We start from the raw sequence: 25,041 nt of genomic DNA, 5'->3' as shown, positions 1-25,041 counted from the left end.
TAAGCCATTTTGCCACAACTTTGGAAGTATGCTTGGGGTCATTGGCCATTTGGAAGACCCATTTGCGACCAAGCTTTAACTTCCTGACTGATGTCTTGAGATGTTGCTTCAATATATCCACATAATTTTCCTTCCTCATGATGCCATTTATTTTGTGAAGTGCACCAGTCCCTCCTGCAGCAAAGCACCCCCACAGCATGATGCTGCCACCCCCGTGCTTCACAGTTGGGATGGTGTTCTTCGGCTTGCAAGCGGCCCCCTTTTTCCTCCAAACATAACGATGGTCATTATGGCCAAACAGATATATTTTTGTTTCATCAGACCAGAGGACATTTCTCCAAAAAGTACGATCTTTGTCCCCATGTGCAGTTGCAAACCATAGTCTGGCTTTTTTATGGCGGTTTTGGAGCAGTGGCTTCTTCCTTGCTGAATGGCCTTTCTGGTTATGTCGATATAGGACTTGTTTTACTGTGGATATAGATACTTTTGTACCTGTTTCCTCCAGCATCTTCACAAGGTCCATTGCTGTTGTTCTGGGATTGATTTGCACTTTTCGCACCAAAGTACGTTCATCTCTAGGGGACAGAACACGTCTCCTTCCTGAGCGGTATGATGGCTGCGTGGTCCCATGGTGTTTATACTTGCATACTATTGTTGGTACAGATGAACGTGGTACCTTCAGGTGTTTGGAAATTGCTCCCAAGGATGAACCAGACTTGTGGAGGTCTACAATTTTTTTTCTGAGGTCTTGGCTGATTTCTTTTGATTTTCCCATGATGTCAAGCAAAGAGGCACTGAGTTTGAAGGTAGGCCTTGAAATACATCCACAGGTACACCTCCAATTGACTCAAATTATGTCAATTAGCCTATCAGAACCTTCTAATGCCATAACATCCTTTTCTGGAATGTTCCAAGCTGTTTAAAGGCACAGTCAACTTAGTGTATGTAAACTTCTGACCCACTGGAATTGTGATACAGTGAATTATAAGTGAAATAATCTGTCTGTAAACAATTGTTGGAAAAATTACTTGTGTCATTGTCAACGTCTGGGTGAAGTGGTGAACGGAATCAGGCGCAGGACACAGAACTGAGAAATGAATGGATTTACTAAACAAAAGTAAACCATAACAAACCCTCCACGCATGGAATAGCAGAACAACAGCTCACCAAACAACGTAAAACAAAGGACAATCACGCACAAACCCAGGAGGGAAAACAGAAGTAATTATAGGGAAACAAATAAGCATAATGGGTAACAGGTGTGAATAATAAAGACAAGACTAGTGTAACACAGAAACATCGATCGGTGGCAGCTAGTACTCCGGTGACGACGAACGCCGAAGCCTGCCCGAGAAAGGAGGAGGGGCAGCCTCGGCTGTATTCGTGACAGTCATGCACAAAGTAGATGTCCTAACCGACTTGCCAAAACTATAGTTTGTTAACAAGAAATTTGTGGAGTGGTTGAAAAACAAGTTTTAATGACTCCAACCTAAGTGTATGTAAACATCCAACTTCAACTGTAGGTTAGGGCTGATTCCAAATAATAAAGAGCAGATGACTCAATCTGATGGAGCGAAGCTCTTCATTCACTTCTAATCAATTTACCCACCATAACGTTATGCAGTGTGTGTGTGTGTGTGTGACATCTTCTTTCTTTAATATTGCTCGTAATACACCAACAGTCTGTATTCACAATCATTTCATCAGCATTTATCTTGTAACGTCTCTTTTTACGATGTTTATGAGAAGGTGTAGCGATAATTCCAGCCAGGTCGCTCAAGATTCACTTCGAAATTGAACATCCATCCACGTCCCGAGGACGTCGGAAGATGCCTTCAAAAGCCGCGAGCTCCGGCTCTGAGGGTCGCGTGTTCACTCCCAGTGCTAGACAGTTGTTTTTGTTTTCAGGTGCAGCTGCAGCAGCAGGAGCAACCTAGACTGTCCAAAACACCTCAACATTTTACATTTGGAAAAACATGGAAAAACATCAGAATCTGAGGTCAAATTGGTCAAACCATCTTGTTGATAATTCATGATCCATACAGCAAGAAAAAGAGATGCATGTGATGCAAAATTTTGGGCAAATTAGGGCTGTTTTGGGGAAAGGTGATGGGGAGACAAGGAGAGCATGGTTTCTGTGTTCAGAGAGTGTACAGTATCTTAATCAACTTGATCACAGCTAAATTGTTAACTGGATCCTCTCTCTCTCTCTGTCTCTCAATTCAATTCAATAAATGCTTTATCGGCATGAATGGGTGGTTGCCACTTTTGCCAAAGCAATTAAGTATTACATAAATTAACAATGTGCTTGACAACAATAATATATATCAACAAAAACAATTATCCATGGAAAAGAATACACAAAAAATTAAACAAAGCAACAATTGAGAAATAAAATCTACAAGAGCTAATCTCTCTCTCTCTCTCTCTCTCTCTCTCTCTCTCTCTCTCTCTCTCTCTCTCTCTCTCTCTCTCTCTCTCTCTCTCTCTCTCGCTCTCTCTCTCTCTCTCTCTCTCTCTCTCTCTCTCTCTCTCTCTCTCTCTCTCTCTCTCTCTCTCACTCTCTCTCTCTCTCTCTCTCTCTCTCTCTCTCTCTCTCTCTCTCTCTCTCTCTCTCTCTCTCTCTCTCTCTCTCTCTCTCTCTCTCTCTCTCTCTCTCTCTCTCTCTCTCTCTCTCTCTCTCTCTCTCTCTCTCCTCTGTAGTTCCGAAGGGGGAGGGGTAATGTAATATCTGGAAGTATGACATCATGCAGTAGTCTAATTGATTACTCTGCTGTACAGAGGCTGGTCTGTGTGTGTTACCCTTTGTCGTTCTCTGCCCCATCCTTAAATTGCAGCAAAAAAACTGCAGATCACATTAAAATCACATAAAATAATCACCACTGCACACAAAATGCACCTGCATAGACTATGACAGAGATAATTTTCACCTCAGTCGATCACTTCTAAACCTTTTCACTTCCATGTCACACTTGTGAAATACTACACAAACGTACACACAGGCACGCACGTGTGCATACATGCACACACACACACACACAAACACACACACACACAAACACACACACACACACATAGCCAGGTTATCATTACTCATTGTGCATTTATTCCTTGTTATTCTTTTTTTCTATATTTTTCTCTCTGCATCTTTGGGTCTACACCTGTTTTGGGTCACTGTTAGTCTACACCTGTTTTTTACGAAGCATGTGACAAAAACAATGTCATTTTATTCGACACACGCACACACACACAGCTTCATATTACTGCCAGTAAGTGAGTGGATCAATCTCCTACAGTACCTATTAATATCCAGTATGGATTAAGCCTCTACCCTGCTGGGTGGACTAGTCAGAGGCAGAAACATGGATGTGCCTCTTAAATTCTACCCCCATCGCTTTCTCTGTCTGTTCCCTACTTCCATTGTCTATCTCCTTCAAATCATTTTGATCTCTTTCTTTGCGTGCTATCCGTCACTTTTCTGCATCTCTCTATCTCCTTTTCGCTCTCTGTATCAGTGTGTGTGTGCGTGTGCGCGTGCGTGTGCTTGTATGTGTGTTTTGGTAGCTGTGTGAAGGCTAATTGTAGCTTTCACATGCTCTGTTGTGTGTGATTACAGAGAAACGAGGGGAAATGTTTTAAGATGGTCTTACCATGGATCATTTAGCTATTTGATTTTGACCCCTTTAGGTATATATATATATATTTGTATTATTATTATTATTTGATAAAATATTGAATTTAGCCTTTACTACTATAGCCCTAGAAACTACAGTAAAAAAAAATCATAAGGGATAAGGTTTTAAAGTGTCTGTCCTATATCTAGACGATATGATAAGAAAGCACAGGAAATATGTTTTTAAAAAAAATAAAAAAATTGAACCCCTTATTTCTGTTGGCACAAAAGCACCTCCATACTTCCATTTATTTGTATGGATTACCTTCAGAAAAATGGAGAACACCATTGCGTTCGTGAGAGTCTCCCCTTTCCACAGTGGGGTCATATTAGTTTGTAACCCAAACGGTTCGGATGCTACAGACAGAAGTTGGCACATCAGCGTTACCGACTTCCGGTGGAGCTGTGGGGGTCGTAGAGCAAAACGGAGAACACCATCGTGTTTGTGAGAGTCTCATCGTTCCATAGAGTTCAGACACTACAGACGCTTTCGTGAGAATGGTACCACTGTAGCTCGGCCACCTCCCACCGTAGATGCAGAAGGCCGACATAGGTGGATGTGGTGGATTGAGATGCAGCCCATGCAAAATAACAGATATCTCTAGCTTAAACTGATGGATCTTGATGGGGATTGTTTTATTATGTTACTTAGATTGACACACAACTCTTAAGGATTAGGAGGGTAATTCACTGGATGCAACTGCATGAAGAAAAAATAAATACATTTGCAATCATTTGCATTTTGTCTTAAGTGTTTAATAAAGAGGAGTTTGTCATTTGAATTTCAGGAGATGCATGAAACATGGAGATATAATACAGTACTGTCTGAGTGGTGCTGTGGTTGGGCCTCGGGTACATTACTGCTGATGGCAGCGTCACAGATCTTTCACTTCAGGCTAGACCGATTTCAGCAAAGGAATCACTCTCTTTTATTCTGTTCATTATTGTATTTCTCCTAACAAAACAACATTGGGGATTATTCCATATTGGGCATGTGTCAACCAAATATACACTACATATATAAAAGTATGTGGACACCCTTCAAATTTGTGGATTCAGCTATTTCAGCCACATCCGTAAGCTGACAGGTGTATAAAATCGAGCACACAGCCATGCAATCTCCATAGACAAATATTGGCAGTAGAATGGCCTTACTGAAGAGCTCAGTAACTTTCAACATGGCACCCTCATAGCTTGCCACCTTTCCAACAAGTCAGTTCGTCAAATTTCTGCCCTGCTAGAACTGCCTCGTCAACTGTAAGTGCTTTTATTGTGAAGTGGGAACGTCTAGGAGCAACAACGGCTCAGCCGCGAAGTGGTAGACCACACAAGCTCACAGAACGGGATGGCCGAGTGCTGAAGCGCGTAGCGCATAGAAATCATCTGTCCTCGGTTGCAACCCTCCCTACCAAGTTCCAAACTGCCTCTGGGATCACACGCAAGGCCTAATTTAGGCCTCATCCCAAAATAAGCATTTGACACTCCTCCTGAACTGCCATGACCCTACACAGCACAGCCATTGGTTAGGCAGCACACAAACACGTTTTTGATCAGCAAGAGCAGAGCAGGCTGGGGCTCAGGGTTGGAATATCCATTGCAGTGTGTAATGCAGCCTAGTTTTATTTACACCATCCCAGCAGCTGTCTTAGAAATATAACTTTGCTTTGTGCTTCTCCGAGCATGCACTTCGTAGCCTATAGCCTATAGGCTATGGATCATTTGATTGAGACCATACTAAATAGCCTAAAGGCGCACTTGATATTGTGCGCCCAGCAGATAATCAGAGATGAGGGGCTGCATCGGGCAAACATCGAGATGGATATATACAGTACCAGTCAAACATTTGGACACACCTACTCATTCAAGGGTTTTTCTTGATTTTTTACTATTTTATACATTGTAAAATAATAGTGAAGACATCAAAACTACACATATGGAATCATGTAGTAACCAAAAAAGTGTTAAACAAATCAAAACATATTTTATATTTGAGATTCTTAAAATAGCCACCCTTTGCCTTGATGACAGCTTTGCACACTCTTGGCAGTGTCAGAGGAAGGCCTTAAAAATTGTCAAAGACTCCAGCCACCCTATTAATAGACTGTTCTCTCTGCTACCGCACAACAAGCGGTACCGGAGTGCCAAGAGGCTTCTAAACAGCTTCTATCCCCAAGCCATTAGAATCCTGAACATCTAATCAAATGGCTTCCCAGACTATTTGCATTAGTTAAATAAAGTCCACTTGTGTGCAATCTAAGTGTCACATGATCTGTCACATGATCTCAGTGTATATACACCTGTTCTGAAAGGCCCCAGAGTCTGCAACACCACTAAGCAAGGGGCACCACCAAGCAAGCGGCACCATGAAGACCAAGGAGCTCTCCAAACAGGTCAGGGACAAAGTTGTGGAGAAGTACAGTTCAGGGTTGGGTTAAAAAAATATATAAGAAACTTTGAACATCCCACCGAGTACCATTAAATCCATTATTAAAAAATTGAAAGAATATGGCACCACAACAAGCCTGCCAAGAGAGGGCCGCTCACCAAAACTCACAGACCAGGCAAGGAGGGCAATAATCAGAGAGGCAACAAAGAGACCAAAGATAACCCTGAAGGAGCTGCAAAGCTCCACAGCGGAGGTTGGAGTATCTGTCAATAGGACCACTTTAAGCCGTACACTCCACAGAGATGGGCTTTACGGAAGAGTGGCCAGAAAAAAGCCATTGCTTAAAGAAAAAATTAAGCAAACACGTTTGGTGTTCACCAAAAGCCATGTGGGAGACTCCCCAAACATATGGAAGAAGGTACCCTGGTCAGATGAGACTAAAATTGAGCTTTTTGAACCATCAAGGAAAACGCTATGCCTGGCGTGAACCCAAAACATCTCATCACCCCGAGACCACCATCCACACAGTGAAGCATGGCGGTGGCAGCATCTGTGGCAGCATATGTTTTTCATCGGCCGGGACTGGGAAACTGGTCAGAATTGAAGGAATGATGGATGGCGGTAAATAGAGGGAATTTCTTGAGGGAAACCTGTTTCAGTCTGCCAGAGATTTGAGACTGGGACGGAGGTTCACCTTCCAGAAGGACAATGACCCTAAGCATACTGCTAAAGCAACACTCGAGTGGTTTAAGGCGAAACATTTAAATGTCTTGGAATGGCCTGGTCAAAGCCCAGACCTCAATCCAATTGAGAATCTGTGGTATGACTTAAAGATTGCTGTACACCAGCGGAACCCATCCAACTTGAAGGAGCTGGAGCAGTTTTGCCTTGAAGAATGGGCAAAAATCCTAGTGGCTAGATGTGCCAAGCTTATAGAGACATACCCCAATAGACTTACAGCTGTAATTGCTGCAAAAGGTGGCTTTACAAAGTATTGACTTTGGGGGGAATAGTAATGCACGCTCAAGTTTTCTGTTTTTTTTTTGGTCTTATTTCTTGTTTGTTTCACAATTTTTTTATTTTACATCTTCAAAATGGTAAGCATGTTGTGTAAATCAAATGATACAAACCCCCCCCAAATCAATTTTAATTACAGGTTGTAAGGCAACAAAATAGGAAAAATGCCAATGGGGGTGAATACATTCGCAAGCCACTGTATCTCTCCTAATAAGCAACTAATTCTAAAATAGTGAAATTTCATAAATTACAAATTGCATGACCCTCCCCTGGACTAGGTAATCAATTAAGTAATACTAAACCCTCCCCTTGACTGAAATTTAAAAAGCTTGACCCTCATTTTCCTCCAGGTAACCATTCTATTTCGATCCATTCCTTATTTAACCAATTATTCTGTTTTTCTGTATAATTGTCTAATGTTGGTGGGGAATATTACTCTGTTTTGTTACACACCAACTTTAGTATAAAAATGTAATGTAATTGCTAGAATATACTTAAGTATCAAAAGTAAAAGTAAAAGTATGAATAATAAAGAATTCCTTATATTAAGCAAACCAGACAGCACCATTTTCTTGTTTTTTAAATTTATGGATAGCCAGGAGCACACTCCGAAACTCAGACATAATTTACAAATGAAGCACTTGTGTTTAGTGAGTATGCCAGATCAGAGGCAGTAGGGATGACTAGGGTTGTTCTCTTGATAAGTGTGGGAATTTGACAATTTTCTGTCCTACTAAGCATTCAAAATGTAACGAGTACTTTTGGGTGTCAGGGAAAATGTATGGAGTAAAAAGTACATTATTTTCTTTAGGAATGTAGTAAAGCAAAAGTAAAAATTGTCAAAAATAGAAATAGTCAAGGAAAGTACAGATACCCCAAAAAACTACTTAAGTACTTTACACCACTGCGGATGGCTACTCCACTTTCACTATACTTCACTATCTGCACATTCTCTCTCTCAGAGAGAGATGAGGCCTACCTACACACATGATCAGACAGACGAGTGCTTCACCTTGATTGTCATAGCAACCACTGTCTGTTGTAGTATGTTCCGTTCCTCCCCCTACCACCCATCTACTAAGAGAGAGAGAGAGAGAGAGAGAGAGAGAGAGAGAGATTACTTATAATGCTGTAACTTCCTCTAGAGGGAGATAGAGTACACTTAACCAGACCAAATCGAGAAAGAAGATAGTATCGCCAATACCAGGTTAGTTGAAAAATCTCTTGCATCATTTTGTATAGGCAAACCGACCGCAAGGTGCTACAGAGGGTGGTGTGGATGGCCCAGTACATCACTGGGGCCAAGCTTTCTGCCATCCAGGACCTCTATACCTGGCAGTGTCAGAGGAAGGCCAGGAAAATTGTCAAAGACCCCAGCCACCCAAGCCATAAACGGTTCACTCTGCTACCGCACAGCAAGCGGTACCAGAGTGCCAAGTCTGGGACCAAAAGGCTCCTGAAGAGCTTCTACCCCCAATCCATAAAACTGCTGACTATTTGCATTGGCCCTTTTTTGCACTGACTCTCTTGCACTGACTCTATGCACACACACTGGACTCTACCCACACACTCACACATACTTATTACACTGACACTCCAACACACACACACACACACACACACACACACACACACACACACACACACACACACTACATACGCTCACACACACAAAACACACATACATATTGCATATTCAGGTCATTACAATTTTATTCACCTTATCTGCAGTTACCACACAACTGGGAAATAACATTCTGGCTTCCACAGCAGTTATAGACTATAGACTGAGGCACCAGCTGGGTGCCAACGTGGGTTAGTTGCTTTTAAAATGCATCGCAATTTAGAGCGCTTTAATTCTCACATCATATACAAAGGCAAAAGGATATTAGCGCTGTTGATAAGGTATATACATTTGATGTTTTATTAATTAATGTGTGATATTTATCATAGCATGAGACAGGGGGTCAGGAAAATGATAACACCATACATTACTGGAAATACATTTCACAGGATTACACATCAATAAGAACTTCCTCTTTAATGTTAGCTTACAGGAAAGAATTATATAAATTAAATTCAAGTCAAATGTTGGATAAGGCAGGATGAGACAGAAGAGAGGGATAAGAGGGGAATGCTGCCAGGAAGAGTAGCTGCTGCCTTGGCATTAGCTAATGGTGATCCATAATAAATACAATACAACTCAATGAGAGGAATGAAATAGCATGATTATAATTTATTATAATTATGGAAGACTGTGATTAGATTCTCTACATTTACATTCCAATCACCTGAGGGACTGTTACCATAGTAATAGCAGCAGTAACACAGTGGCTCATAATAATATTTATTAAATATATTCCAAATTGAACCATGTTATTTTTAGATAGATGGTGAATAAACTAGATGGCCAACTATAAAACAAACCATAAATGTTTTCTCTATGTCTGATGTTGCACCTTACAACATACACTGAGCATACAAAACATTAAGGACACCTGCTCTTTGCAAGACATACAGTGGCTTGTGAAAGCATTCACCCCCCTTGGCATTTTTCCTAATTTGTTGCCTTACAACCTGGAATTAAAATGGATTTTAATTGTGAAACAAACAAGAAATAAGACAAAAAAACAGAAAACTTTCCCCTTAAACCACTTGAGTGTTGCTTTAGCAGTATGCTTAGGGTCATTGTCCTGCTGGAAGGTGAACCTCCGTCCCAGTCTCAAATCTCTGGAAGACTGAAACATGTTTCCCTCAAGAATTTCCCTGTATTTAGCGCCATCCATCATTCCTTCAATTCTGACCAGTTTCCCAGTCCCTGCCGATGAAAAACATCCCCACAGCATGATGCTGCCACCACCATGCTTCACGGTGGGCATGGTGTTCTCGGGGGGATGAGAGGTGTTGGGTTTGCGCCAGACATTTTCCTTGATGGCCAAAAAGCTAAATTTTAGTCTCATCTGACCTGAGTACCTTCTTCCATATGTTTGGGGAGTCTCCCACATGCCTTTTGGCAAACACCAAACACCCCAAAAAAATTATTTAAGCAATGGCTTTATTCTGGCCACTCTTCCGTAAAGCCCAGCTCTGTGGAGTGTATGGCTTAAAGTGGTCCTATGCACAGATACTCCAATCTCCGCTGTGGAGCTTTACAGCTCCTTCAGGGTTATCTTTGGTCTCTTTGTTGCCTCTCTGATTAATGCCCTCCTTGCCTGGTCCGTGAGTTTTGGTGGGCGGCCCTCTCTTGGCAGGTTTGTTGTGGTACCATATTTTTTTAATTTTTTTTAATGGATTTAATGGTGCTCCGTGGGATGTTTAAAGTTTCAGATATTTTTTTATAACCCAACCCTGATCTGTACTTCTCCACAACTTTGTCCCTGACCTTTACCTGTTTGGAGAGCTCCTTGGTCTTCATGGTGCCGCTTGCTTGGTGGTGCCCCTTGCTTAGTGGTGTTGCAGACTCTGGGGCCTTTCAGAACAGGTGTGTATATACTAAGATCATGTAACAGATCATGTGACACTTAGATTGCACACAAGTGGACTTTATTTAACTAATTATGTGACTTCTGAAGGTAATTGGTTGCACCAGGTCTTAGTTAGGGGCTTCATAGCAAAGGGGGTGAATACATATGCACGCACCACTTTTCCATTATTATTTTCTTAGAATTTTTTGAAACAAGTAATTTTTTTCATTTCACTTCACCAATTTTGACTATTTTGTGTATGTCCATTACATGTAATTCAAATAAAAATCCATTAAAATTACAGGTTGTAATGCAACAAAATAGGAAAAACGCCAAGGGGGATGAGTACTTTTGCGAGGCACTGTAGACTGATTAGGCGAATCCAGGTGTGATCTCTTATTGATGTCACTTGTTAAATCCACTTCAATCAGTGTAGATGAAGGGGAGGAGACAAGTTAAATAAGGATTTTTAAGCCTTGAGACAATTGAGACATGGATTGTGTATGTGTGGCATACCGGGGGTGATTGGGCAAGACAAAAGATTTAAGTGCCTTTGAACAGGGTATGGTAGTAGGTGCCAGGTGCACCGGTTTATGAAGAACTGCAACGCTGCAGGGTTTTTCACACTCAACAGTTTCCCGTGTGTATGAAGAATTGTCCACCACCCAAAGAACATCCAGCCAATAATTGTGGGAAGCATAGGAGTCAACATGGGCCAGGGATGCTGGACACCTTGTTGAGTCCATGCCCCAACGAATTGAGAATGTTCTGAGGGCAATATTAGGAAACTGTTTCTAATGTTTGGTATACTCTTTGTAGTTGACAGAGCATAAAACACAAGCGTGTTGAAACCCAGGTCTGTATATTGGACAACCTGAGTGTTTGGACATCTCAGATGGTTTCTTCCTCACACACTCACAGTTCTTAAGCTGTTATACATGCTGCTTAGCAGTAGGGGGCAGTGTCTGTTTATGTCTGTGAGAGGCTATGGGATTATACAATAGTGTGTGTGCGTGTGTGTGCATATGTGCATTTCACTCTCTGTCTGTGTGTGTGTGTGTGTGTGTGTGTGGGTGTGTGTGTGTGTGTATGGGTGTGTGTGTGTGTGTGTGTGTGTGTGGGTGTGTGTGTGTGTGTGTGTGTGTGTGTGTCTGTGTGTGTGTGTGTGTGTTTGGAGGATGTGGAGGTACATGCATTTGTGTGTGTGTGAGCATCAGTGCAGAAATGGGTCAGGCTAGCATAGGTACCTTTATGCAAAGTGAATCAGTATGCTTTGCATGCGTAGCCAATGCCCTGCCTGTGGCAACATGGCTGTCATATGCTGTACTGACAGATGATGATGAATATGAGCCTGTTGTTTGAAATACAAGCACTGAATGGTTTGAAACATATAGACACGGGGCTACATCATTACCGGGCTCTCATACACACACACACATTTGTTTTAATATCCTTGTGGGAACCAAACAATTGATTCACATTCAGAATCCAATTTCCCCTTACCCCTGACCCTAACCGTTAACCTAACCCTAACTTTAACCCTAACCTTAACCCTAAACCCCTAACCCTAAACCTAACTCCTAACCCTAAACCTAACCCTTAACCCTAATTCTAACCCCTAAGCCTAAAATAGCCGTTTTCCTTGTGGGAAATGTCCCCACTTTTCCATTTTTTACTATCATTGTGAGGACTTCTGGTCCCCACAAGGATAGTAAAACCAAGAACATACACACACAGATAGACACTCACAGAGCAGATGACTACTGCCTTTGCAAAGCACGGTGTGTCATCTGCAGTGGCCGGGGGTTGCCCCTGACAACTGTTGCTAGGAGACCGAGCCAGAGGGACTTAATACAAGAGCACACTGGTTCTCTCTCTCTCTCTCTCTCTCTCTCTCTCTCTCTCTCTCTCTCTCTCTCTCTCTCTCTCTCTCTCTCTCTCTCTCTCTCTCTCAATTATCTCCTCTCTCTCTCTCTCTCTCCCCCCCAACTCTCTCTCTCTGCAGTATAGAGGTAAGACAGTTTTCTCTCTGAGCTGTAGTTTGGTTGAGAGGGTAGATGGGCTTTCCCTTCATGTACCTCCAACACCACAGGGAAGCTTAGGAGACGTCTCTCTGTGTGTGTGTGTGTGTGTGTGTGTGTGTGTGTGTGTGTGTGTGTGTGTGTGTGTGTGTGTGTGTGTGTGTGTGTGTGTGTGTGTACAGTGAGGGAAAAAAGTATTTGATCCCCTGCTGATTTTGTACGTTTGACCACTGACAAAGAAATGATCAGTCTATAACTTAAATGGTAGGTTTATTTGAACAGTGAGAGACAGAATAACAACAAAAAAATCCAGAAAAACGCATTTCAAAAATGTTATAAATTGATTTGCATTTTAATGAGGGAAATAAGTATTTGACCCCTCTGCAAAACATTACTTAGTACTTGGTGGCAAAACCCTTGTTGGCAATCACAGAGGTCAGACGTTTCTTGTAGTTGGCCACCAGGTTTGCACACATCTTATGAGGGATTTTGTCCAACTCCTCTATGCAGATCTTCTCCAAGTCATTAAGGTTTCGAGGCTGACGTTTGGCAACTCGAACCTTCAGCTCCCTCCACAGATTTTCTATGGGATTAAGGTCTGGAGACTGGCTAGGCCACTCCAGGACCTTAATGTGCTTCTTCTTGAGCCACTCCTTTGTTGACTTGGCCGTGTGTTTTGGGTCATTGTCATGTTGGAATACCCATCCACGACCCATTTTCAATGCCCTGGCTGACGGAAGGTTCTCACCCAAGATTTGATAGTACATGGCCCCGTCCCCCATCGTCCCATTGATGCGGTGAAGTTGTCCTGTCCCCTTAGCAGAAAAACACCCCCAAAGCATAATGTTTCCACCTCCATGTTTGACGGTGGGGATGGTGTTCTTGGGGTCATAGGCAGCATTCCTCCTCCTCCAAACACGGCGAGTTGAGTTGATGCCAAAGAGCTCCATTTCGGTCTCATCTGACCACAACACTTTCACCCAGTTCTCCTCTGAATCATTCAGATGTTCATTGGCAAACTTCAGACGGGCATGTATATGTGCTTTCTTGAGCAGGGGGACCTTGCGGGCGCTGCAGGATTTCAGTCCTTCACGGCATAGTGTGTTACCAATTGTTTTTTTGGTGACTATGGTCCCAACCTGCCTTGAGATCATTGACAAGATCCTCCCGTGTAGTTCTGGGCTGATTCCTCACCGTTCTCATGATCATTGAAACTCCACGAGGTGAGATCTTGCATGGAGCCCCAGGCCGAGGGAGATTGACAGTTATTTTGTGTTTCTTCCATTTGTGAATAATCGCACCAACTGTTGTCACCTTCTCACCAAGCTGCTTGGCGATGGTCTTGTGCCCATTCCAGCCTTGTGTAGGTCTACAATCTTGTCCCTGACATCCTTGGAGAGCTCTTTGGTCTTGGCCATGGTGGAGAGTTTGGAATCTGATTGATTGATTGCTTCTGTGGACAGGTGTCTTTTATACAGGTAACAAACTGAGATTAGGAGCACTCCCTTTAAGAGTGTGCTCCTAATCTCAGCTCGTTACTTGTATAAAAGATACCTGGGAGCCAGAAATCTTTCTGATTGAGAGGGGGTCAAATACTTATTTCCCTCATTAAAATGCAAATCAATTTATAACTTTTTTGACAAGGGTTTTTCTGGATTTTTTTGTTGTTATTCTGTCTCTCACTGTTCAAATAAACCTACCATTAAAATTATAGACTGATCATTTCTTTGTCAGTGGGCAAACGTACAAAATCAGAAGGGGATCAAATACTTTTTTCCCTCACTGTATGTGTGAGAGCTTAGGAGACATCAGTGTGTGTGTGTGCGTGTAAGGGATTGCTGGCTAATGAACTTTAGATTAGATGTCAGAGCCAGTCCCTCTGGCTGAGAACTGCCCTGCTCTCTCAAACATGGCCTGGGTGTCAGTTAACTCCTGACCCACAGCTATGATAGTTGAAGTCTTCAAATATCAGGCAGCAAGGTACTCATCATATCTGCATGGTTCACCGAACCATGTACGCTGCATAGACAAGCATGCAATCCAAAAGGACCAGTGAAAGATTGTGTGTTTGTGTTTAATCCATACTCAGTTCTAGATCTATCCATTTAATCTAGTTTATCTCCCATCTCCAACATGACCATGGTGTTTGTATAATGTCTGATGAGAAATGTTGTTATTTGATTTAGTCAGTAATTAACCAGTGGAGTCTGGCTTACTGTTGTAATCCCTCAGATACATACTGCTCAGGTCTGTCAATATACCCACTCTTGGAAAAACCCTTTGGGCCGGGGGCGGGGGCGAGAGCACTCAATGACCAGAGCACCCACTGATGGGGCGGCCATTCGTATTGTCTTTTTATTGTATTGTATTGTTGTTGTTTTAATAAATAAATACAAATATTAACTTAGCACACTAGTCCTTTGACTCACACATTCATCCTCTATCTCTGGGATGTGTGAAGGGAGGAACCAGGTTAATGCTTAAACTACTGTGATTGTGGTGCTACCTGAAATATCCCTGCTTCAAAGTACTGGCATTGGACTGCTGGTATCTAGAGCTTGTAAGCAAGATGATATTGAACCTTTCTCAGCAGTCGATATGGTGGTGTAACGCTAGCTAACGGACTTCCCAGCTTTCGATAGTGAACGCTGGTCTGGTCATGGGAATATCAACCAATGGTACAGTATGTAGAAATTGATAGATAGAAATTGTTAGTGCTTTGAGATGGGGGGAAAAATCTATACAGTAGAGCATTGCGATATTATTTTTGACCATATTATATCGATTCAATGTATCGATTCTCTTTTTTTTGCTAGGTAGTTAAGGTTAGCTAGCGCTAGTCGGTTGTACCTGCGCCAAAACGTTTGTATTTCTCCTCCTATAGGTTGGCCTCAATCTTCTTTTTAAATGGTGAGCCAACATGTTTTCAGCACTTTTATTTCTATGACTGATCAAAACTTTATTATGAGTCCCTCTGAAGCAGACATGTAGTGAGCAATATGTTTGGAACATCGAATCGCAATACAATCACAGTATCGAATCGCAATACATATAGCATTGTGATAAATCGTGATACACATAGAATCGCAATACATCGTATCGGTACCTAAGAATCAGAATAATATCGTATCGTGAGGTCCCTGGCAATTCCCAGCCATACTTTGTACACTTAGAGCTATGCACAGTGATTTAATTCCACCCCAAGGATTTAAGTTCATCCTTTTCCCCCGCAGTCTCAATAGAACTGACAGATTGATTGATTGAATTTATTAGACAATCTTTCAAAATACATACAGTGGGGAGAACAAGTATTTGATACACTGCCGATTTTGCAGGTTTTCCTACTTACAAAGCATGTAGAGGTCTGTAATTTTTATCATAGGTACACTTCAACTGTGAGAGACGGAATCTAAAAAAAAATCCAGAAAATCACATTGTACGATTTTTAAGTAATTAATTAGCATTTTATTGCATGTCATAAATATTTGATCACCCACCAACCAGTAAGAATTCCGGCTCTCACAGACCTGTTAGTTTTTCTTTAAGAAGCCCTCCTGTTCTCCACTCATTACCTGTATTAACTGCACCTGTTTGAACTCGTTACCTGTATAAAAGACACCTGTGCACACACTCAATCAAACAGACTCCAACCTCTCCACAATGGCCAAGACCAGAGAGCTGCGTAAGGACATCAGGGATAAAATTGTAGACCTGCACAAGGCTGGGATGGGCTACAGGACAATAGGCAAGCAGCTTGGTGAGAAGGCAACAACTGTTGGCGCAATTATTAGAAAATGGAAGAAGTTCAAGATGACGGTCAATCACCCTCGGTCTGGGGCTCCATGCAAGATCTCACCTCGTGGGGCATCAATGATCATGAGGAAGGTGAGGGATCAGCCCAGAACTACATGGCAGGACCTGGTCAATGACCTGAAGAGAGTTGGGACCACAGTCTCAAAGAAAACCATTAGTAACACACTACGCTGTCATGGATTAAAATCCTGCAGCGCACGCAAGGACCCCTGCTCAAGCCAGCGCATGTCCAGGCCCGTCTGAAGTTTGCCAATGACCATCTGGATGATCCAGAGGAGGAATGGGAGAAGATCATGTGGTCTGATGAGACAAAAATAGAGCTTTTTGGTCTAAACTCCATTCGCCATGTTTGGAGGAAGAAGAAGGATGAGTACAACCCCAAGAACACCATCCCAACCGTGAAGCATGGAGGTGGAAACATCATTCTTTGGGGATGCTTTTCTGCAAAGGGGACAGGACGACTGCACCGTATTGAGGGGAGGATGGATGGGGCCATGTATCGCGAGATCTTGGCCAACAACCTCCTTCCCTCAGTAAGAGCATTGAAGATGGGTCGTGGCTGGGTCTTCCAGCATGACAACGACCCGAAACACACAGCCAGGGCAACTAAGGAGTGGCTCCGTAAGAAGCATCTCAAGGTCCTGGAGTGGCCTAGCCAGTCTCCAGACCTGAACCCAATAGAAAATATTTGGAGGGAGCTGAAAGTCCGTATTGCCCAGCAACAGCCCCGAAACCTGAAGGATCTGGAGAAGGTCTGTATGGAGGAGTGGGCCAAAATCTCTGCAGCAGTGTGTGCAAACCTGGTCAAGACCTACAGGAAACGTATGATCTCTGTAATTGCAAACAAAGGTTTCTGTACCAAATATTAAGTTCTGCTTTTCTGATGTATCAAATACTTATGTCATGCAATAAAATGCAAATTAATTACTTAAAAATCATACAATGTGATTTTCTGGATTTTTGTTTTAGATTCTGTCTCTCACAGTTGAAGTGTACCTATGATAAAAATGACAGAGCTCTACATGCTTTGTAAGTAGGAAAACCTGCAAAATCGGCAGTGTATCAAATACTTGTTCTCCCCACTGTACATAAGGGCTCTCCAGCCGGTGACGCCTCCACATACATTTTAAGAAAATCATCAAGGATAACACAATAAAGCTTAAAAGCTTATTTCCATTGTTGTAATTTTGAAGGGCGAAGGGGGGATGCAGCAAGGTTAGGCGGTAACTGTAGTGGCAACAGATAAAGACAGACATAATTGTTGTTTGTTTCATAACATAAGATAATTAGTACAACTCCCTTTCCTAATAAACAACTATGGACAGGTACATCTCCCTTGTCTCACATACCCTTAATATATAAAATAATCAATCCCTAATATATACAAGACAATCACAATATGATAAACGACAGGCACCAACAGGCAGACCATATGCTATCCCGGGTATTTCCTTCTCAGCCACGTACTATAATCTTACGACTCACTTTTGAGACATGCTACTATTCAGCAATTTTTTCAGTGAGAACTTGAAACTACCTATGGATGTTATGTCAGAAGACTAATCCAAAGAATGGCAGCTGAGTTTAAAAAAGTGTATCTCCCCATAACACTTTAAAATCTAATAGGAACTACGTCAGTTTTACTCTTTCTAGTGGAATAGTTATGCTTATCCGGTACCAAGTTAAAGTAGTTACATAGGTACCTGGGGACCATATTGTGGACAATCTTATGCACAAGATACAATTTAATCTGATAGACTCTCTCCTCCACTTTGAGCAATCTAAGGCTTTCAAAGTGGGAATGGTCAAGATGTGTAAGTGCTGGAAGTTTAAGAATAATCCTGACTAATTTGTTCTGAGATGTCTGCAATAAAACATGGATTATCTTGGGGGCACTATTGTACCAGGAAGAGCACGCATAGTCAAAGTGACACTGAACAAGAGCCCCAGCCAATGATCCCATTGCATTCTTATACAGATATTTAGAGGTTCTTGCCAGAAACCTAATTGTATGGTTCACTTTGGCGATAACGTTTTGTGCCATGCTCTCCCCTTTCAGATGGTTATCTAGCACACATCCAAGTTAATTAACAGAGTATTTTGCTGTGACTACTATGTCACCTACTACCACCTTACAATCAGGGGATTTCCTCAGTTTCACTTTGGACCCAAACAAGATGGGAATCATCTGCATAGAGGAGAAGATCACATGTATAGGCAGATTTCAGATCATTTCTATACAATAGAAAGAATAGTGGACCCAGCACACTTCCTTGGGGTACCCCGCAGTTCAAGATTTTGGGTTTAGATAGGGTCCCATCCACATCCACCATCTGTTTTCTTCTTTGCAGTTAAGAGCCAACCCATTTTACTGCTTAGTTGTTAATGTCACGGTTTACTAAGCCAGAACCCAGAAGCAGACCAGGACAAGGTAAGTTGAAACAAAGGTGAGTGTTTATTTAATAGATCCACGAGTGAGGCTGAATAATCCAGGGAACAGAGCGGGTGGCGTGGATGGGTTGTTGAGGGTGCAGTGGTAGGTCCAGTAATGGCTCGGCAGCCGCCGACCATCAGGCAGAGGTTGGGTGAAGGTTCCGGGTGAGTGACTGCAGATAGAACAAAACGGAGGTAAGTATACAGCAAGTCAAAAAGGTGCAAAACAACAAAACTAACGCTAGAAGTTCCAAGGCTGATACACGGACAAACATACTGTTCATGGCTAACGATCCGGCAGGGAATGGATGTTAGGACAGAGCCTAAGAAGGGTGATGATCAGGACCAGGTGTGCAGATTGCTGATGGGATGCAGGTGCGGAAATCAAGAGAGCTCCCGCCTAGCAACGTTGCCCGGCAACCAGGCAGGGAGCGTTCCAGAACCCTCGGGAAACTGGAGATCCCGAGCAGAAAAACTAATACCCAGACAGAAACCGACTCAGACTGCAGGGATCGTTACAGTACCCCCCTCCGGCCAGACGCCACCGGGCGGACTCCCCGGAGCGCCAGGATGGAGGCGGTAGAAGTCACGAATGAGGTCAGCATCTAGGATCTGTCGCCGCGGAATCCAACTCCTCTCTTCAGGACCATACCCCTCCCAGTCCACGAGATACTGGAAACCCCGGCCCCGCCGTCTGGAATCCATGATGCGTCGCACCGTGTAGGCAGGACCACCTCCGATCATCCGAGGAGGAGGAGGAGGAGGCGGAGGAGGCAACAGAGGACTGAGGAGAACAGGCTTGAGGCAGGAGACATGAAAGGTGGGATGGACTCTGAGCGTCCTCGGTAGTTTGAGTCGAACTGCCACCGGATTGATCACCTTCTCCACCACAAACGGACCAATGAACTTCGGTAACAACTTCCTAGCCTCAGTCCGTAAAGGAAGATCCCGTGTGGCCAACCAGACCCTATCTCCGATGGTATAGGTGGGAGCGGGGATCCGGCGACGATTCGCCTGGAGCTGATACCGGTCCGAAACTCTAAGGAGTGCCTTTCTGGCCCGATGCCAGGTCCGGTGGCAACGACGAATATGGGCCTGAACAGAGGGCACTGAGAGCTCCTTCTCCTGAGAAGGGAACAAGGGAGGTTGGTAGCCATACAGGCACTGGAAGGGAGACATCCCAGTGGCAGATGTAGGGGAGAGTATTGTGGGCATACTCAACCCAAGGCAACTGAGAGACCCAGGAGGTGGGGTTGGAGGAGACAAGGCAGCGTAGCGTGGATTCCATCTTCTGGTTGGCTCTCTCCGCCTGACCATTAGATTGGGGGTGAAAACCAGATGTGAGGCTGACTGTAGCTCCAATGGCCAAACAGAAGGACTTCCAGACAGCAGAGGTAAACTGAGGGCCACGGTCGGAAACGATATCACTGGGCAAACCGTGGACCCTGAAAACCTCCCTAACCAGGATCTCGGACGTCTCCGAGGCAGAGGGAAGCTTGGCAATAGGCACAAAGTGGGCGAACTTGCTGAATCTGTCCACGATAGTCAGAACGACCGTGTTTCCCTCAGAAGCGGGCAACCCAGTGACAAAGTCCAGGGCCAGATGCGACCATGGTCGCGGGGAATAGGAAGGGGGTGAAGTAGTCCAGAGCTGGGCCGATTGGTACTCTTATTCTGCGCACACACTGGACAGGCAGCAACATAACCCCGAGTATCCTCGGCCATGGCAGGCCACCAAAAAGCGTCTGCGAAGAAACGCCATCGTCCGAGCCACGCCAGGGTGACAAGCCATCTTGCTGGCGTGGGACCATTTGAGGACAGCAGGACGAACGGCTCAGGCACAAACAACCGACCGGGTGGACCGTTACCGGGACCGGGCTGCGTCCGAAGGGCCGCCATCACCTCCTCCTCAATCTTCCACCTAACTGCTCCCACGGCGCAGTCCCGGGGGAGAATTGTCTCGGTCTTGGACCCACTCTCCTCCGTCTTGGAGAACATCCGGGACAAGGCGTCCGCCTTGCCGTTCTTAGATCCAGGTCGGAACGTCAGGGAAAAAATTGAATCGTCCGAAAAACAACGCCCACCTGGCCTGACGGGAGTTGAGACGTCTAGCCGATTGCACGTAAGCAAGATTCTTGTGGTCAGTCCAGACAATAAACGGTTGCTCCGCCCCCTCCAACCAGTGGCGCCACTCCTCCAAGGCAAGTTTCACCGCGAGAAGCTCCCGGTTACCCACATCGTAATTCCTCTCCGCAGGCGAAAGGCGACGGAGTAGTAGGCGCAGGGATGGAGTTTACTGTCCGTGGAGCATCGCTGCGACAGGATGGCGCCAACTCCCACATCAGACGCGTCCACTTCAACGACGAACTGACGGGCCGTGTCCGGTTGAGAGAGAATCGGTGCGTTGGTGAATCGCCTCTTCAAATCCAGAAACGCTCGATCCGCCTCCGGATTCCACTTGAAGATCCTGATACTGGAAGTCAAGGCAGTTAACGGAGCGGCCACACGGCTGTAATCCCGGATGAATCTGCGGTAGAAATTCGCAAACCCCAAAAATCTCTGGAGCTGCAATCTCGTACCGGGCTGGGCCCATTCCAGAACCGCTCTAACCTTCTCCTGGTCCATCCTAATCTCTCCCCTGGAGATGATGTACCCGAGAAAGGATGTCGTGTGGGCGTGAAACTCGCACTTCTCGGCCTTCACGAACAGGCGATTCTCCAACAATCGCTGCAGAACCTGCCGGACATGCTGGACGTGGTCGGAAGGTTCCTTCGAGAAGATCAGAATGTCATCCAGGTAAACAAACACAAAGAGACCGATCATATCTCTCAGGACGTCGTTCACCATACTCTGGAATACCGCTGGAGCATTGGTCAGTCCAAACGGCATCACCTGATACTCGAAGTGACCCATCGGTGTATTGAAACCCGTCAACCACTCGTCCCCCTCTCTGATCCGGACCATGTGATACGCATTGCGTAGGTCTAGCTTGGTGAACACCGTAGCACCCTGTAAGGAGTCGAAGGCAGAACTCATCAAGGGCAGGGGATACTTGTTCTTGACCGTGATGTCATTCAACCCCCGATAATCAATACACGGTCGAAGAGAGCCATCCTTCTTACCCACAAAGAAGAATCCTGCCCCCAGGGGGTGATGACGAGGGACGAACGAGACCAGCAGCTAGGGACTCCTTGATGTAGGTCTCCAAAGCCTCACGTTCAGGTCGGGAGATACTGTATAACCTTCCCTTAGGGTAGACAGCTCCAGGGAACAGGTTGATGGCACAATCATATGGTCGGTGGGGAGGGAGTGACAGAGCCTTCTGCTTACTGAACACTTCCCCAAATCGTGATATGTCTCGGGAACCAGGGACAAATCTGGGGGGTTTAGCCTCAATCACCTGACTGGGAACCGAATGGGGACAGGCAGTCTTGAGACAGTTAGCATGACAATCAAGGCTCCAACTCGTTACCTTGCCCGTCACCCAATCGAACGTGGGATTGTGTTCCTTCAGCCAGGGGTATCCAAGGACCAGAGGAACATGGGAAGACGGCAGAATGAAGAATGAAATCATCTCCGAATGATTCCCCGACAACAGCATCTTAACCGGTTCAGTCCTCATCGTGATACGTGCCAGACTACTGCCGTTCAGAGTGGTCGCTTCAATGGCTTCCGGCAATTGCTCCTTGGAAAGCCCCAGCTGTTCCACCAACTCGGCATCAAGAAAGCTTCCATCGGCACCTGAATCGATAAAAGCGTTAATCGCTAAGCTCTGATTCCTGTTCATAAGGGTAGCCGGGAAACGGGGTCTGACAGAGGTATTGAGAGGTCGAAACTGGCTCGCTAAAAGTCCTCCCAACTTTAGCGAGCCGCGCAGTTTGACGACCGCCGGGAACAGGTGGCGAGGTAATGTCCCGAACCACCACAGTAGAGGCAACAGTTAGTCCTACGTCTGAGTTGGCGTTCCTCCTTGGTTAACCCGTACCGCCCTACTTGCATTGGTTCAGAATCGGGAGACAGGACCTCTCCACTAATCCTGTGTGGTGGACGATGATCGACGTATTCTGGTCCAATCCCCGACCCGACTGGAACCTGAGAAGCTGATCGATTGGACGGAACCCATTGCTTCTCCCTCCTTCGCTCTCGGACTCGATTATCCACCCGAATAGACAAGGCTACCAAGCTGTCCAGGTCACTAGGCTCCGGATAGGAGATCAACTCATCCTTGAGCTGCTCCGACAGACCCTGGTAAAAGGCCGCTTGCAGAGACTCCTCATTCCACCCACTCTCCACAGCCAACGTCTTGAACTCGATCACGAAGTCGGCCACGCTGCGAGTTCCTTGGTGAAGCGAAAACAGGCGCCTAGCTGCGTCCCTCCCTCGGACGGAATGGTCGAAGAGCTTCCTCATCTCGGCCGTGAACCCCTGGTATGAAGCCATGCAGGGGTCTTGTCGTTCCCAAACGGCTGAAGCCCACTCCAGCGCTCGACCACGCAGTAACTCAATCACAAAGGCTATCCTAGCCTTGTCTGTGGCATAAGAGTAGGGCTGTAGATCGAACACTAACCCACACTGCATAAGGAAAGAACGGCATCTTCCCAGCTCCCCCTCATATTTATCCGGCGTCGGAACCTTGGGCTCACGGAAGGACACAGCTCCAGAAGCGGCAGGCGAGATGGGTGAAACCGGTAGTGGATCCTCCACCGGAAACTTGCGCTGGTTCTGGACCTCCGTCAGACCGGTAGAAAGGTTCCGAACTGCCAACGCGATCTCCTGTAGCTCCGTGCTATGATGGCCCAACATCTTCTCCTGATGGGTAATGGCATGGCGAACAGAGTCCAGGTCCGCTGGGTTCATTACTGGCCGGATCGTTCTGTCACGGTTTACTAAGCCAGAACCCAGAAGCAGACCAGGACAAGGTAAGTTGAAACAAAGGTGAGTGTTTATTTAATAGATCCACGAGTGAGGCTGAATAATCCAGGGAACAGAGCGGGTGGCGTGGATGGGTTGTTGAGGGTGCAGTGGTAGGTCCAGTAATGGCTCGGCAGCCGCCGACCATCAGGCAGAGGTTGGGTGAAGGTTCCGGGTGAGTGACTGCAGATAGAACAAAACGGAGGTAAGTATACAGCAAGTCAAAAAGGTGCAAAACAACAAAACTAACGCTAGAAGTTCCAAGGCTGATACACGGACAAACATACTGTTCATGGCTAACGATCCGGCAGGGAATGGATGTTAGGACAGAGCCTAAGAAGGGTGATGATCAGGACCAGGTGTGCAGATTGCTGATGGGATGCAGGTGCGGAAATCAAGAGAGCTCCCGCCTAGCAACGTTGCCCGGCAACCAGGCAGGGAGCGTTCCAGAACCCTCGGGAAACTGGAGATCCCGAGCAGAAAAACTAATACCCAGACAGAAACCGACTCAGACTGCAGGGATCGTTACAGTTAAAGCCCATTGCTCTTAGTTTGATTAACAGAACCTCATGATCCACTGTATCAATCGCCTTTTGGAGATCTAACATAACCATACCACAAAATGTCCCTCCGTCTACTTCCTTCCTTATGTGGTCAGTTAGATATAGTAGGCAAGTATCGGTGGAATGGGATTTCCTAAAGCCATATTGGAGCTCATATAGTAGGTTATCTAAGGAAATATATAACAGACAATGTTAACACACACACACACACACATACACACACAGACACTTCATATCTCTCAACCTACGCCTGAGTCGATGCTATTGGCCTGCGTTAACAGAGAAGCTATGAGCAAGCAGCTGTTCTGTGTGGTGGGAGATTGATTTAGCTGTAAAAGTGTGACAGAGTCACATATTGACTTACTGGGTCCCTTCAGACCACTGCCTTGAACAATGACCCAACCAATGAACATTGAATGTGACATTATCTCTCTCTCATTCAATTCATTTAAATTTAACATGCCATGTGGAAAGTGTACAAACTTACATTTGCCAAAGGAAATTGTAATAAGATTTACTATCTCTAGCACCACTCTCTTTCTTTCCCCATTCACTGGCCTTTCCCTGTTCAGGTGAGTCTCTGTCCAATCCCCCCACACTCATGCATGCACACACTTGCAAATATCTGAACATGCGCACAATTAATTTTTTTAATTTAATGATTTTATATTTACATTTTATTTTAAGAAAGTAAGAAAGTAACCTGGTTTGGTTGTTTTACACATTGAAGTGTTCATGGATTCCATTTTAATAGCCTATA

The 25,041-nt window shown here is 44.8% G+C and overlaps 1 protein-coding gene across 1 annotated transcript in view; it reads left to right on the top strand.

The window, feature by feature from the left end:
* Positions 1 to 25,041, top strand: part of LOC121531944 (FERM domain-containing protein 4A) — a 198,470-nt gene that overhangs the window by 6,200 nt on the left and 167,229 nt on the right. The window lies entirely within an intron of this gene.

The sequence above is a fragment of the Coregonus clupeaformis genome, chromosome 19, assembly GCF_020615455.1.
Source record: "Coregonus clupeaformis isolate EN_2021a chromosome 19, ASM2061545v1, whole genome shotgun sequence".
In the NCBI taxonomy this organism is placed as follows: domain Eukaryota; kingdom Metazoa; phylum Chordata; class Actinopteri; order Salmoniformes; family Salmonidae; genus Coregonus; species Coregonus clupeaformis.
Note: the sequence above shows the minus strand (reverse complement) of the source record. Positions and strands in the feature narration are given on the sequence as shown.